The sequence below is a fragment of the Protobothrops mucrosquamatus genome, unplaced genomic scaffold (genome assembly GCF_001527695.2).
Source record: "Protobothrops mucrosquamatus isolate PMUCROS unplaced genomic scaffold, P.Mucros_1.0 scaffold_133, whole genome shotgun sequence".
NCBI lineage: Eukaryota > Metazoa > Chordata > Lepidosauria > Squamata > Viperidae > Protobothrops > Protobothrops mucrosquamatus.
In genome coordinates this window covers 586,738-601,639 of record NW_015386209.1, presented here as the reverse complement: position 1 = coordinate 601,639, position 14,902 = coordinate 586,738, and the positions used below count along the sequence as shown (strand labels likewise).

Here is a 14,902-nt window from a genome sequence, read left to right as displayed (position 1 = left end):
AAGGTGGCATACATGTCCTGCGGAGCTTTTGGTTTTGAATCCCAGTGGAATTATTGGCCTCCTGGAAAACCTGCAATCCAGTCTTCCAGTTATGGCACCGCAAGCAGGTTGTGCAGATTAGCTGCAGAAGGAAAAGAAGCCAGGTGGGAATAGTCCCTTTCTCTCTGGCCTTCTTCTCATTTAGTCAGTCAATGACAAGAAAATAGAATAGACTTCTTCACAGAGAGATGGATTATTTCTAAATTTTTGGAAGGCTAGGAAAAAAGAGAGGAAGACGTATCCATAGAATCTTCAGGATATCCTATAGCCTTCAAATGTAACACACTGTGCTCGATAAGGGAACTATACCCGTCTAACTTTTGCTCCATGCAACTCCCAGATAATTTTATTATTAGTCATGCTGACTGAGGATGCTGGGAGTTGTAGTTAATCCACATTTGGAGGACCAGAAATTCCCATTCCTGCATTTTCCTAATATGGATGGCAAGCTGGTACAAATATCAATTCACAGCCTTGTTTGCCTGTAGGTGGCCTCTAGATGGTTATATGTGTTTGTATTAGAAATATATATGTACCTTGAACAATAATTGTATTAAATAAATATACATGGGATTGCAACTATTTAATGTTAAAATGATATAGTTTTTTTTCTTTGTTGTATTTCTTTTCACTAATTCTTTACTGCTTGAGAACTAGAGGCTAGTGCAGAAGAATGCCCTCATCTGATACTTCATCTGCAACCAGGAAAATCAGCATGTTTATAGTCATTAGTCTTGATTTTGTATCAAGAATATTTTATTTTTTATTTACTTATTACATTTATATATATCGCCCATCTCACAGTCTGAAGTGATTCTGAGTGGCTTACAATGTAAACTGAATAGCCTACAATGTGATAGAATAGAGTATTACAAGAATGTTGTCATGGACATTATTATCGGCACTGCATTTCAGAAGACTACTAACTAGAGTATCTTCCTCACTCTGCAGCTGTGGTAAGAGCATAATTCCCATAATTCCCGGTCAATAGGCTGCTTTTTTGCACTTTAACACAATGCGCCAGGGGACTCAAATACACTACAATATATCTGATCAAATGTCCTGCTCATTGTTCTGTTCTCCAATAGCCAAAGGGATGGGCTTTTTAATATTTTCTTGCATTGTTAGGTGGAAAATGTGGTAATAGTCCTTGTGTGATTTTGTTTTTTAAAATGACATGAGCAGTGCTTATAAGCCAGTGGTATTTTACCCATAATATGAAAATCCATACTGCAGATTGGAAACAGGAACTTGACTAAAGCTACCCAACCAATTAAATAATAAGTGGGAGAATTCTTGTTCTACGGCTCATGTTTTTAACTACTCTATTTGCCTTTCAGGTACTGCTTTGATTACTTAGAAGTAAAGGAAATAGGGTTATTTATCCATTCTGTGCTTAGAGCCTTGTTTGGGATATAATTTGCAGAAATAAAGAGCTGTTACTGGCTGGGGGGCCTCGTAAATGTAAAAAGAAGCAATTTAAAACAACCAAATTAATTCTGTTTCTCAAATGGTGGGGCCAGGAGAACAATTAATTTTGATTTCATTTCTTTGACATCTGAAATGTAAATAAAATATATTATAGTAAGCATTCTCTCATCATACATTTAACTGCTTGCTTTTATATTGAGAATTACAATTGTGTAATATATCTCGGAGGCATAAAAATGGCAGGAATCTCTCTCCCGCCCCGTGTGTGTGTGTGTGTGTGTGTGTGTGTGTGTGTGTGTGTGTGCATGAATGTATGTATCCAGGCTTAATGAAGTTATGCACAGTTTATCTTCAGAAAACATATAACTACAGAAAAGACCAGCTGTGTAATAACTAGGGGTGTGAAAAAAATTGGTGACACGTTTCTGCTGGAGAGGAAAACAGATGAATATAAATGAAAGGACTCCAAAAGGCTTCTATTCAAGAGGGAGGCCATGGGAATGCTAACATAGGAAGGAAATGAGGGCAGGGAACCCCTGATGAAGCAAGATCTTGGGCTGTTTGTTCAGAACAGGTCCTAGATACTCAAAGTATCAACATTAATAGGACAATTTTACTGACTGGCATTTGGTCTCTCTTTGCTGATAAATTATCTCTGCAGAATCTAATACTGTAAATAACAAGATGTCTCTTTCCGTCTCTCTTGTTTTGAATAAAAATTCCAGGAAGTTTAGATTGATCTGAAAGTCCACATTTGATAGCAAGAAAAAGGAAGGGATTTAATTTCACATTGGAAGATCATGGGCCTTGTTCTGTTCTTCCCAATGATCTCTGAAGTTATCTTTTGCCCATCTGCTACTCTCCAAATTAATTAAATTAAATTAAATTAAACTCTCATCCTCCCAAACAGTAATGACTAATGGAAAAGGAAAGACACATACTGTACACTTTTCCCCCAAGAGTATACTTTTTTTTATTAGTCGCTTGGAAAAAGATATACAAGTGTTCTTCCTTGTTCTTAACTATAGTGATTAAAATACATTAAAAATAATTATTTTTAAAAAATGACAAATTATAGCATTTGTCATCTGGCAAGTATCAGAGGAAACTATGACACCTCCACCTGAAAAATGCTATAAGATTTTTCTGACTTCAGGAAGGCTCCTTCTGACTCCTTGTTTAGAAACATAATGTCATGGATTTTGTCAACCGCATACCATATGCCTCCGCTGGACTGGACCGATAGCTGCTTCCATTTTGTCTCAGGAGTGCATAAAGCACAAAATTTTGGCCTCCATCCACACCATATCAAGAGGATGGATGCTTCAGGTTTTCTTTTAAAAATGAGTCTTTTCCAAATGGTGCCTTCCAGAGGTGTGTGGAGACTATAACTCTGAACATTCCTGGCCAGGATTATTGAGGTTGTGAGCTCTGTGGTTTTCTAAATTGGTTTGCTGTCCAGGCTTCACAGACTCCTCATGTATTTTATTTGGAGCTTACTGAAGCACTACCATGGCCTCTCCTCCTCCGCCCAATGATTAATTCTTCCTCAAGTGCAAAAAAAACCACCACGTGCATAGCTTTCCCCCCCCACTGCATACCAGTCAGGAAAGTGAGAGTTGAACCCTGTCTGACGTTCTTTAGGCCTTTTAACAACTAAGGAGAGAACAAGCCCATCGGCTGCTGCAGTCAGAGAAAGGCCAGGGAAAACGCCCAAGCCTGAGTTGGCAGCTGGTTCATTTGTGTGTGAAAAACTGCAGCTTGTGGAAGCTGGAGAGCAAATAGGCATTAAAGAGGTGGAGTGGGATGATGTCACTGTAGTTACTGAGTACCAACATTCAGACAGAGATCAAGGGAGAACGAAGAACATGGTGTAAATAGGAATGCTGCTTGCATCATTGCTTTGACCGGATATCCTCCCAGCCCTTCTCAAATATGTGTGTAACAAAGATAGAATCTACTAATTTTTTTACAAGTTAATTGACTCGGTGACTCTTGATGGGCTGACTAGATGACAGAGGATGACAAAAGACTGATGAATAAATCCAGGATGTGATTCAGACTGATATATCGCAAAACAAATTTCAGCAAGGTCTAGTTATCAGCACACTGTTGACTAAACCAAATGGCGAACCATTTCAGGGATCTATGGGTGAATCATATCTTAATCTGTGATCTGCAGCAGCCACTGGCTCAGCTCATTTTTCATCAGGCCAAGCCCACTCCAGATGATGAGGCAAAATGCTGCTACTAGTTTTGTAATACTACAGTAAAGCTCAGATGTGAACTTTTCTGGCTCCATATAAGGGAGGTGGGAGGTGAAGGGGAGATCTCTTCCACATCAGGGTCCAAACATACTGACCAAACTCTATGACCATAATATGTAAAATCAAGAAAGAAGCTAGGGATGGAGAATGAAAGTATTCAGCTCTGTCTGCTCTAGAGAAGATCTACTGAAAAAAAAAACCCACAGTTCATGCAACAATCTATGGGGGAAGAGGTTTCCTTGCTCAAACCTGCTGGATGATATAAAAAGATTATATAAAAACAATTACAAAATAATATAATTATAAAAGGAATATAAAAAGATTACAAGAATTCGGACAGAGTGATACAGTGGTGCAGTAGTTAGAATGCAGTATTGCAGGCTAATTCTGCCGACTGCCAGGAGTTTGATCCTGACCCACTCAAGGTTGACTCAGCCTTTCATCCTTCCGAGGTGGGTAAAATGAGGACCCAGATTATTGGGGGCAATATGCTAACACTACAAACCACTTAGAGAGGGATGTAAAGCACTGTGAAATGGTAGATAAATCTAAGTGCTATTGTTATATAATATCTTGGTTTCTAGAACAGTGAAAAAAATATATTACAATTTTAAAAAATTGTAAACATCTCAAATAGAGAAAGCATACCAAAGCCCTCAACCTTTTATATGAAGATACTGTTAGTTTTCATTCATAGTTATAAACCACCTGAAGGTACACAAGGGTGATGGGCAGTATAGAAATTTTATAAATAAATAAGAAACGTTGGAATTTGTGCTCTGGCAGGACAAACAGGTCTAAATTTGCAATACTAAAATGCTGCTCTGTGAATATTGAAAAGTGCTGGGTTGCTACAACATACAATGTGCTGGAGCTGGAGCTATTTAAATCCCTCGCAATAGCTGAGTTGTAATTACAGTATATGATTAGTATAATATCATGTGAAACATTTTCCCCAAAATTAACTTCCACATTTCATGTTAAATATTTACTAGCTATTATCTAAAATAAATATATACTGTGCCAAATATCTGATAATTACAGATATGTAATTTCCGTATTTGATTTGGGTATTTGATATATTTGCAACATCTGCTAGCTGTCATGCAGTGGTATGTAGAATCAGATTCTGTAGAGGAAGTACAACAATAATTGATAAATTAATAATTTTTGAGATGCCTGCCAAAATCAATGCACCAGCAAGGCTAAACCATTCACATGCTGAATTTTAAAGTAACATTTTACATTCAGAATTTTTGCCTTAAATCTGAAATTTTGCATTCAAAATCTTCATGTTAAAATGGAAAATGTTCCATGGAAAATTTTATATCAATGTTTTATCTGAACACTTCAAAGGCAGTTTAGTAGGGTTAAAATACTATGGAGTTGGATTCACTTTGCAAATTGAAACAATGAACAGAAATTTAATATGTTGATGGCATTCAGTCATCCTCAACAGGCAGGCAGTTTTCGTCAATTATAATTCCACGGAAAATAGCTGTAGCTCTTGCAACTATAACTTCCAACCCAAGAATGACTTTTTTTAGAAGTTCTGTCCAGTCATGATAATTTGGAGAAGGCACAATAAAATAACAGATCAGTTATTTTACTTTAGTGCTGTTTGCACTAATTTCTTCTTTGGAGTAACAAAGCCTACAGAGCAAGTGGGAAGCTTTCACTGCTTGTGTGCATTTTTGTAAACAGAAAAAGTTCAGCACTTAATTGGTTGATGGTTCTCTCCAACCTCTAGATCAGCCTTCACCAACTAGATTCTGTGAGAAGTCACTAGGGGTACCATCAGAGATTGTGAATGAAAAGAAAATAAACTTCATTTTTTTGAACATTGTATGCTGCGTAATGCCAGCACCTGCAGTGTTGGGATTTTAAAAGTCCCATGGGTCAGCTGCTAGTCTGCTGGTATAATGTTGTAATATGTGGATTGTGTAGATTAAAAGCGAAATGAATTGTGAGGTTTTCATATGATTGTGATTTTTATACAGTATTTTCCTGAAATCTGAAAATTATTTGAAGGATGAATGGTTGAAAAAAGCTTCTCTAGACTGCCAACATAAAAAAAGGCCACGTTCACAGTCTTGATTGTTGGATAAATCTACAAAACGTCATATAATTCTGAATCAATCTCAAATGGATTATAAAATGGATTTATGGGAAGTGGAAGGTGGAAAGACCTCTCATCATAAAAAGAAAGACAGAGTAGTTCCAGTTCAAGAGAAATTGCATTGCATTGCATTGCATTGCATTGCATTGTACTGAGCCTTCCCAATGCAACCAAGCAATGTTGCGCTACATCAGGTGTGGATGTAACTGTCACTAGAGCTACAATAGTTTCACTATGCTGTATAATTAAAAATGGTTTAGGCTTCTAACTTTTCTTGTATGGTTAGCTACATTTTTTCAGTTCTTTGTGTATTATTTTTGTAATAAGTGTGCAAATGAATGAATTTGCACTCTTTCAAACACAGCAAAGTCCATATTTGGGACAGAGAGGACCACTGGTTTGAAAGAGGGGTCAAAGAGTTTCTGGGATGTTAAAAATTATTATCCCAATTTACCAAATAGATGGCAGCATATAGTCAGCCTGACCTCAATACCTGGGAAGATTCTGGAAAAGATAATCAAACAACAAATCAGCGAACACCTAGAGGTAAATAAAGTCATTACCAAAAGCCAACATGGGTTTGTCAAAAATAGATCATGCCAGAGAAATCTTATTGCATTCTTTGACCAAGTGACAAAATTAATGGACCAGAGGAATGCTGTGGATATAATTTACTTAGACTTCAGTAGGGCATTTGATAAAGTAGATCACAACCTACCATTTGATAAGATGGAAAAATGTGGGTTAGACAGCATCACCACCAGACGGATTCGTAGCTGGCTGACCGGCCGTACTCAGCATGTGGTCCTCAGTGGAACCGCATCTACATGGAGGGAAGTATAATGGGATGCCCCAGGGCTCTGTTCTGGGTCCAGTGCTCTTCAACATCTTCATCAACGATTTGGACGAGGGGATAGATGGGGAACTCATCAAATTTGCAGATGACACCAAGCTGGCAGGAATAGCCAACACTCCAGAAGACAGGCTTAGGATACAGAAGGATCTTGGCAGACTTGAACACTGGGCGCTATCTAACAAAATGAAATTCAATGGTGAAAAAAGTAAGGTTCTACATTTAGGCAAGAAAAACTAAATGCACAGGTATAGTATAGGTGGTACCTTGCTCAGTAGTAGTAACTGTGAAAGGGACCTCTGAGTCCTAGTGGACAATCAATTAAATATGAGCCAGCAGTGTGCTGCAGCTGCCAAAAAAGCCAACACAGTGCTAGGCTGCATTAACAGAGGGATAGAATCAAGATCACGTGAAGTGTTAATACCACTTTAAAATGCCTTGGTAAGGCCACATTTGGAATACTGCATCCAGTTTTGGTCACCACGATATAAAAAAGATGTTGAGACTTAGAAAGAGTACAGATAAGAGCAACACAGATGATTAGGGGACTGGAGGCTAAAACATATAAGGAACGATTGCTGGAATTGGGTGTGTCTAGTTTAATGAAGAGAAGGACTAGGGGTGACATGATAGCAGTGTTCCAATATCTCAGGGGCTGCCGCAAAGAAGAGGGAGTCAAGCTATTCTCCAAAGCACCTGAAGGCAGGACAAGAAGCAATGGATTGAAACTGACCAAAGAGAGAAGCAACCTAGAACTAAGGAGAAATTTCCTGACAGTTAGAACAATTAATCAGTGAAACAACCTGCCTCCAGAAGCTGTGAATGCTCCAACACTGGAAGTTTTTAAGAAGAGATTGGACACCCATTTGTCTGAAATGGTATAGGGTTTGGGGCTGGACTAGATGACTTCCAAAGTCCCTTCCAACTTTATTATTATTATTATTATTATTATTATTATTATTATTATTATTATTATTATTATTATTATTATTATTATTATTATTATTATTATTATTCATCGCACAGTCAGCCAGACGTTCAGGCTGGATTTGGCATTTTTGTCTACCAATCGAGTCCTTCCCAAGGACCTGGGACAGGCAGATGTGGATGTTTGATGGTATTACAGATATCGTCGCAGGATGGAAGTAGTTCCTAGTAAGGCCGCCTTTTTATTATTGTGACTTGGATAATTGTAAAAAGGGAAGCTGATTCAGATCTAGTTGGCTCTTTTGACTAAAGATTGCCAGGCAAACTCCCAATATGGCTAGATTGGGTCATTGGAAAAAAAAAATCCCATAAAAAAGCAATGTGAAATCACTTCCTTTTGATTTCCAGGACAACTTTTCAGACATTTTCACGAAGTTACCAAGAACTGAGCTCATCGTAAAGCTGACTTTATATTTTTACAAGTCCAATTACCGGGAGGGCACCAGGTTGGGGAAAAGTACATTATTGTAAGTCTTCCTTGCTAAACTGGTTGCTCAGGTCTTTAAAGGGGAAAGTTCCTCATTCCATCTGGCAGGAATCTCAATTGAAAACAAAGTGGCAGTGTTCTCATTTGCATGATACAGGATCAATAGACGTGCTCCTTGCTGGGGTGGAAATTTAGAACAGTAATAGCCTGCTGTGCATGACAAACAGGAGGACCGAACCCCTTTATGCTGGGACAGATTCTTGATGAGAAATTAACAGTACACCAGAAAAGCTGCCATTCTGACTCTGTTTCCAGGCTTTTAACAAGATGGATACCTTAAGGAGCTAAGTGCCTCCTCATTAAGGGAGCAAGATTTCAAAGAGGTCTCACTTTTTTTTTTTTTTTGCACCTAGCCCTGGATTCAAGTAATAATAAAAACAAAGAGCGGTAAATGTTTTGCCTGCATGTTCCTTAGAAATTCCTTTTACTGACAGAGGCAGAAAGCATCCAATATGCAATTTAGACAGAGAATATCAAGGTTTCTTTTAGATCAGTGTTTTTCAAACTTGGCAACTTTCAGATGTGTGGACTTCACCTCCCAGAATTCCCTAGGAAGCATGGGAAGTTGAAAAAATACTGATTTAGACTGATCTTTGGAGTTACATATGACGTATCAGTTGTAGGATTTGATCATACTGAAAGGAAGGAGGCAAGATTGATTCTGGTTCATTTTATTTTCCTTGGTTTCTGATGATACAGCAGCCGTGCTCTGTGATGCACCCTGAGCTTGCTTAGCTTACCATTCCCCTGGTTCTTGAAAGTTTCATTTGTATGTCAAAATAATCCCTGCTCTGTGGCAATATTGAGAAATTCTTTTGGATAAGAAAATGGATTTGTGTCAGTAAAGTCACAAGAGACTCCCTCGGGCACATGAGAAGTGTAAAAAACAGGTAGAAAGCCACATGGGAGAAATGAGGGGTAAATTCCTGTAGTGGTTTGAAGGCTGGTGAAGTGAGCTATTTTTGTGTGTTTATTTATCTGCTGGTCAACTTTATACATCACCCATCTCACTATTTAAGTGACTCTGAGCAGTTGACCAATAAAAGCTATGGAACATGCCACGTTGATAGCACTGGCTGTAGAAGCAATACATCCTACAGAAGAAAAATGGAGATGTGGCCTCATTAAGTAACATTCATATTGTGACTAGACATGGTAAACAAAGCAGCTGCCAGACAGAAAAGCCAGACACTGTAGTTCTGCATCATCTCAGAGAAGCCAGACAATAGCAGGAGCCACACACTTACACAGGATATAAGGTAAAAGGCAATGCTCAGGATCATTCAGATCCAGCTTTTGTTGACAAAAACCTCAGGGTGGGGGTTGCTGTGATGCATTTCTCATGCAAAGTAGATTGAGATGCATTGCCTGTGCTAAGGGTGTCTCCAAGGTCCTCCCGCCCTCTGATGGACATTTAACTAGGAGATGAGTAAAGTCTCACAGCTGGATATCTACATTGGACAAAAGTAGCAACAGATGTATTACTTTAGGGGGTTTTGCATCATTTCTGTTGTAGGGAGGCATGCAATTTAGCTTTCATTACAAGATTATATCATGTTACAGAAAAACGCTAGACAACATTTTCTGCTGCAATAGAGCAATGTTTCTCAACTTCATCAACTTTAAGATGTGTGAATGTTAACTCGCAGAACTTCCCCCCATTAGCATATCTATACAGGGAATTCTGGGAGTTGAAGTCTACATATATTAACAGTTACTGAGGTTGAGAAATACTGAATTACAGCAGTTTTGTGGAAGCCAAAAGATCTCATAAGTACTTGATGGTGGTCAGTAAAAGACTAAGTGCAAAAAACAATTACTTGAATGCAATTAGGGGAGTCCATAGCAATTTTTCTGAGGTAGAGTGGAAAGAGTAAAAATGCTGGCTAAAATAGCACGTAGACTTATATACCTCTTCATAGTACTTAATAGCAATCTCTAAACGGTTTACAGAGTCAGCATATTGCCCCCCAACAATCTGGGTCCTCATTTTATCGACTTTGGAAGAATGGAAGTCCTCTTGCATCATCCCTCCCTCCCTCCTTCCCTTCACCTGAGCAATGGATAGTTTGGGTAGAATCAGGTAGGAACTCCCCCCCCCCCCCCCCCCCCCCCCCCCCCNCCCCCCCCCCCCGTCGAGTCGTTGGTGCTCTCTCAGCTTGGCTATTTTCTTGCAGATATTTTGTTACCTAACAAGTAACATCTTCTGTATTAGAATGGAGTGGGGTATACTCTCTGTTTATATACAACAATTTGCCCTATTAGTGTTGTTTTGGTTTTTGCAGTTCCTTGATTAGGCTGTTGTCTGCTGTTTGTTTGTCTGAGTTGGTAGTTGATTGGGGTATTATTTACTACTTGACTGTTGGTCTAGTATTAATCCTGGTGTTATTCTCTGCTTATCTGGATGTTGATTGCTGGCAGGAAAATGTTTTGGGTTTTTTGTTAGCTTTTTGATTGTCTCTTTTAAATGGTATGTAAACGTTGTTTATCTCTATGTGCCTGTTGATGGCTGATTTGTCTGAGTATCAAGCTTTCAGGAATTCTCTAGCATTTTTGGACTTAACTAATGAATAACCAAGCTGGAGATCACCAAGGACTCCACAGTTCACCCCTGAGATACAAATATTCTCTTCTAGATCTGGGGTTCTAGGAATGATTGTTTTTAACTAACTAAGGCTGAAAAAGTTTGGAAACTCTTGAACTAGAGAAGGTCTGGAACTTCTGGATCAATGTACCAAGGGGAATGTTTAAAAGTTAGATTTGTAAAATTAATTGGTGGGTTGAAAAAGTATAAAGCAATGTTTTCCAACCAATAAGCTTTCAGATGGGCTAAGACCTAACATATCCTGGAAATGCTAGAAATGAAGTTTTAACCTACCTCTAAAATAGTGTTTCTCCACTGTGGCCATGATAATGGATGCTGCATGCTGGCGAGGGAATTCTGAGAGTTGATACCCATGGATGTTAATGTTGCCAAGGTGTAGAGCAATAGCTTGGGAGAAGTAACTTTAGATAATGTTTTTGTTCTAATCTGCTCTCCTGCAGTATTTCAATTGTGCAAAGGGAAAGTATAAATTATTGAACTGGGGAAGAAAGCTCAGATAGCAGGCCTGATGGTCTGGGTTCGGTCCATTCGGGACTGGGACAATCTATAATAACCTGGATCAAACGTACTTTTGTGATGAGGTACTTTTATGATGTGACCCAGCTCAGGTATTTATTTATTTTGTTTGCTAAATGTGCCTGAACTAATAGATACCCTTGATTCTTTGCCTATTCATGAGGGATGGTGCAAGAGTTTAAAGAGGAAGCCCTGACTCTAGTTTGAGGAAATCCCCTTTGCTGAAAGAAATATTGCTGCAGAAATATCCCTTTTTTTTCCAGGAAGGAGCCATTCTGTACATGGAAAGGAGCGGTGATCTTTGGAGGGGGAAGGGAGAAGGAAGTCCAGGAGAAACTTGAAGTCAGCTTGACTTGGTCAGGGATCATGGATCTGGCTCTCAGCAGAAGCCCAAACAGTTAATATAACTGGCTGCCCGAGGCGCTGTGAACTGGACCTCAGATGAGACTGATTCTCATTCCCTTTCAAAAAGGTCTCCTGTGGCTATCCTACACATGGTTTGAACAGGATCCAAGTGTTTCTTTTTATCAATGTTATTATTCTTTAATAACATTTTCTCATTCGTTTCTAAGGCTTTGTGTAGGTTGAGGGGTCTGGGAATTCATTTCCTTTTCTCTGTCTATTCTGAGCAAATTCCAAGCCAAGTCAGTTTTCCAGTGGGACAGGGGGAACTTAAAGGCACATCACAACAGTGGAGGCTGGGGTCAGGACACCAGTCAGGAGTGGATTAAGAAATGGGAGAGGGGCTTTCTGCTCTGGCAGACTCTGGGGCCTTACATTTCTCCGAAAAAGATATCATAATAGTCTTAAAGAAACTCTTATGCTGGCTGTCACATGAAGAGCTGAATCCTTCATTTTCTTACGGAGGGAGAGTTTTCCAGCCAATGTTATAAATTCTTTCCTGTTGTGGGAGGTTGGTTACTTTTCCCTATGAAGTGATTCAAAATTTGGAAATTCCCCATCTTGATTATTGAAATGTACTCCATGTGTGGCTGTTGTCAAAATAATAGTTGAAGCTACCAATTTTAATTGATCTGGAAGATCTAAGTGAGGGTTTGATTTCTGAAATAGCCAATAAATGGCAGGATAAAAAGTGAACATATCTGATTTTTTTTAAAAAAAATTGAATGTCTAATTCACAATTCAAATTCAATATAAATTTAAAATATTGATTTGGATCTCATTTTGTAATTTTTAGGTTTGCATTGTTTGCATGAAGACAGGATATTTGGCTGGCTTCAATATTACATTGAAATTCACATAGTGATTTTGGTTTGGCTGGACACAGACGTTCAACCATGTCTTTTTAAAAGTAAATTAGACTTTTCATATTCTTACAAGAGAGCTATTTGGAGAAAGAAGCCACGTGTATCAAATATGCAGAGAGAAGCAGATTCTCATTCCATCTAAATTATAGCATTCATCTCTTGTAATTGCTCTTTTGTAGGTGACACAATAAGTGACTTAAAATTACCTGTATCATGACAATATGCAAAAGGCATGAATGATATTTCTTTGCTATATTATCAAAAACCATAATACAGTATTAAAAAATATCACAGTACTACATTTTACTACATTCTAATGTCACTGCTGCTATTTTTGCAAAGAAACTTCAAAGTATCTCTTCTTTTATTTGGGTTTATAATGCAATTTTAAAGTTGTAGTTCGCCAAAAGCTACTGTACATTATAAATGCCACTTTGCTGCTTCTCTTCCAAATTTGGACAACCAACAAGTGAAAGAGACACTCAAAGATGATTGAACCTTCATGCGTAAAAGAGACTTGTGACCAGAAGGTCATAATGTACTATTTTGACTATTACTAGGCGGTTTGGGCTTCCTCCCAAATCATTTTGTTGATTTCCAATAAGAGAAACCAAGCTGATACGTCATTTACAATAACCTGAAGGAGAAGCCACACCGCTCTGAGCAGAAAACTGCCAAGCATGCTTTTGAACCCACCAACTGCTAAGGGGGGAAAAAATGTAGCTGAAATAGCCACTCTAGCTCAGTTACTAGATAGAAACCACTTTTTAAAAAAGTCATGTCCAAGAAGCTTTAAACAAGACTTGACAGGCAGACCACAAGTTTCGTGATTTTGGGATGGAAGAAGTTGGGAAATTCTTCATTTTTGCCAGTCGAGAAGTGAAATAAGGACATAGGCTAAATTCTAAAATCCCAGGAAGAGGATGGGATGTTTTCTGTGTTCCTTTTCAGGAAACCTTTGTCTTATTAAGCAGCAAAAACAGAAGCCTTTGGGTCCAAAGTATATGAATAGGTGGAAGGAGTGATGGGCTTATTTTGCTTATTTTGCTTCCCAGGTATGGTAATCATGGTGCCAAGGAGAGAATGTCATTTGAAATGACTGGGTTTCTAGCTGCTAGACAATAAGAGATTGTCTTTTTCAAGAGGTATATTGCTTGGAACTCAGCCTTGGCACAGGAAACCACAAGGAAGGTCATCCTTAACAATGGTGCCCTTATCGTTCTCCTTCATAGAGTTTAACTTAATTAAATGACACAATATATCCTTCTCTTTTCATCAGTTGCAAGAGAGAAAAAGAATGTTAAATAGTATTCATTAAAAACAGGATGATATATTGCAGGGATCTTCACAATCTAATTCCCAGATAATGCTGATGCATTTCCTCTGGGCACAAAAAGATGGAAAAAATGTTCCTAGTCATACTATCAAGACAAATCGGCAGACTACTTCTTAGTTTTTGAAGGAGGGATCCACAGATCTATGAATAGAGTGCAATTTTCAGAGCGTTTTGCAAATGGAAGAACAGCTGCTGGATTCTCATCCCTCTGCAGTTGAGATGGCTCTCAAGGCTGGTTTCAGGTTTGGAAGAAGGAAGAATCCGCTTGATTGTTTTCCTTATACTACTACTACTACTACTACTACTACTACTACTACTACTACTACTANAAGTTGGAAGGGACCTTGGAGGTCATCGAGTCCAACCCCCTGCTCAGGCAGGAACCCTACACCATTTCAGAAAAATGGCTGTCCAGTCTCTTCTTAAAAACTTCCAGTGTTGAAGCATTCACCGCTTCTGGAGGCAGGTTGTTCCACTGGTTAATTGTTCTAACTGTCAGGAAGTTTCTCCTTAGTTCTAGGTTGCTTCTCTCCTTGATTAGTTTCCATCCGTTGCTTCTCATCCTGCCTTCAGGCACCTTGGAGAATAGCTTGACTCCCTCTTCTTTGTGGCAGCCCCTAAGATATTGGAACACTGCTATCATGAAATGCTCAAAATTCTCACCCATTTGTCCCTTCTTTCATCAAAGCCCTATTTCCTAATGCTAGAAAAAAATCTTAATAATGGACAACTGATTGTTGGCTGCCATTAAGGACTATGTTGCCATTATTTACATTAAGACTACTATATATATTTTCCCCAGAAGTTAATAGAAAAAAAGTCAGTTAAGTGCCAGCTTATTACACAACCATTCACATTTTTCCATAATCCATATTTTTCTATCCTGCTTCTATATGGATGCCTTCCAGATGTGTGAACTCCAACTCCTAGAGTTCCTAGTGAGCACATTCAGAGGGCATTTGGATTGGAGAATCGGATGTAGTGTCTGTCTTTT

General features: G+C 38.6%; 1 long non-coding RNA gene across 1 annotated transcript; it reads left to right on the top strand.

Moving 5' to 3' along the window:
• Positions 1–9,351: 9,351 nt before the first annotated feature.
• Positions 9,352–12,913, top strand: LOC107289249. The gene is made up of 2 exons (XR_001548919.1): positions 9,352–9,442; positions 11,568–12,913. It is a non-coding gene; the product is annotated as an uncharacterized LOC107289249 (long non-coding RNA).
• The last annotated feature ends 1,989 nt before the right edge of the window (positions 12,914–14,902 follow it).